Raw genomic sequence first — 2,437 nt, forward strand, 5'->3', positions numbered from 1 at the left:
CTCCAGAGTAGCTGGGACTCCAAGCACCTGCCCCAACGCCCAGGTGATTTTTCTATTTTTAGTAGAGAAGGGGTCTCTTGCTCAGGCTGGTCTGGAACTTGAGCACAGTAGATCCTCCTGCCTCGGCCTCCCAGAGGGTAGGCTTATAGGTGTGAGCCACTAGCCCCTGGCTCTATCCATGGAAATATTAACTTCAAAAATGACTGCCAAAAAAAAGAAAAAGAAAAAAAAGAAAGAAAGTGAAACACAAAAGTGAAGAACTAAAAAACATTGTGGTAAATACAAAGCAGAATCTGAAAGTTATTAAGAAATGATCTGGCTTTAATACTCCCATCCTAGGGATACTTTAGCAACTTGGGCTGGGAACTACAAGAAGCCAGGATATTGGATAGTATTTTAACCTGATAGTTGAGAAGAAAAAAATCTGAGGGTTGGAAAAATATGATTTTGAATTGCTATAAATTTAGCATACAGAAATAAACAAAAATATAGGCACCACTGGCTCTACAGAGAATCATCTTGAAATAAAGCTAGGGTACAATTAAGAAAGAAAATGAAAGCAGATAATAGAAAATATCTAGCAGTTTCTGCAACATCTACAAAAATAACTTGATTTACTGCTAATTCTAACATCTAGGACAAATATTTTAATGATGATTCCCAACTAGATGTACTATTGGCTATAAAGATGATCAGTTATCTGGTGTGTAATGTATTTAGTGGGGTGGAGGAGTTACGTGGTGTACAATCCACTAACCATAATGAAGACAACCACAGACTATTTTGACTGCTTTTTTGTGTGTGCTTTACATTAAGACAGAAAAAATCTCTTCGGTTGGTCTCTTGCACAGAAGATAACATTTTTTTCCTTTATAGATTTGTTTAATAAAGAATACAATAGCCTTAGCTCATACACATTTATTTCTTTTTCCCTCATTATGTCGTATATTTTTCCCTCAGCTTGGACTTCGTGAGTACTTTGTTTTGACAATGGTAAATGATATTTAATATGAAAACACCCTCCAGGAGAACATCACCCCTCTCCCGACCCAGGAAACTCTCACCCCCAAGCAAAACTCTTTGAAATATGCCATTTTCTATCCTATTCCCATCTGATGGAGCCTAAAAATACAGGGTGCAAAGCATAAGAAACAAAGACCTGTCTCTATGCAAATATTTCATATACATTTATTTACATAAATATAAACTAGCTTTTATTTAAAATGGAACAAAACTTTGGAAAATAAAAATGGTTGGCTCTCTATTTCCCTTTAAATATACTCTGGTTTTAATGGAAACCAGTGATAAAGTATGATATTTCTCATAAAACAGTAGTAGCATATTCTGTGCTAAAATTGGGGAAAGAATTATTAGCATAATGGTTTATTTTTATTCTCTACATATCATTTACATACAAAACTTGTTTATTATAAAAAGCTACTCAAACTTGGAAAGAGTATGTGAAATTCATGAGAAACAGATAACAATGGAAATTGGTATTGTATTCTATCACTAATTCTTCAGGTTCTTATTAGTTCCTACTGTGTAAAGCATGGCAGTAAGGCTGATTGGAGAAATAATAATGAAATAGATAAAGATCCTATCCTTCAAACTGATCACAAATGAATTGAGAATTTGGGCAGGTGGAAGTGGGAATTGGGGGGTGGGTGAGCAAAATCTAGTTGAAGCCTAATCTGTGGCTGCATTGGAGGTATAGACAGCCCCGTCTGACAACTTGCTGGAGTGCTGGGTGTCTGCTGTGGGAGGAAAACTGGGGCTGCTTAGAAGGGAGCTCATTTTATGAAGAAGATAGACTAAGCTATGAATAAAGGTGAAGCGCGTGTGAGCTACTGCTCTGTCTAGCAGGAGGAGAGAGTGTCAATATGGCGTAGGTCACTTTCTGGCTCGGACCACCATGTGCTCATGTCCACAGACAAGCCGTGTGTAGAGACCACATGTGATGTGTCAGGTGAAGTATCAGGGCTTAAGAACTGGCCTTATACCTAAACGTAATACAAAGAGGGCCTAAATAATTCTCTTTTAGCTGGACATGAACCGTCAGGCAGGGGTAGCACAAGAGCTCCACAGTGGATTCAGGTGTTAGCCAGTGGCGAGCAGAGTGGCAGCTGTGGACCATCAAGTTCCAGGGCCAGCAAGGAGGAGTCGCACGATGGGCTGTTACCTTACGATGCTCAGGAACAGTGAGTGGTGGTGGGAATGGATACTGGGGGAAACTTTTGGGGGGATAAGCGCATGTTTATAGAAAATTGCAATTATCTTAAAATTGGTGTGGAATGCCATGGGAGTTCCCTGGGTGGAGAAAGTACTAGCTGGGAGGAGGAATGAAAATCTTGTGAGGAAGGTGGTGGGGGAACAGGTCCTGAGTGGAAATCTCAGGAGGAAGGTGGGGTGGGGGGAACAGGTCCTGAGTGGAAAT

The sequence above is a fragment of the Otolemur garnettii genome, unplaced genomic scaffold (genome assembly GCF_000181295.1).
Source record: "Otolemur garnettii isolate 467f Iridium unplaced genomic scaffold, OtoGar3 scaffold00107, whole genome shotgun sequence".
NCBI lineage: Eukaryota > Metazoa > Chordata > Mammalia > Primates > Galagidae > Otolemur > Otolemur garnettii.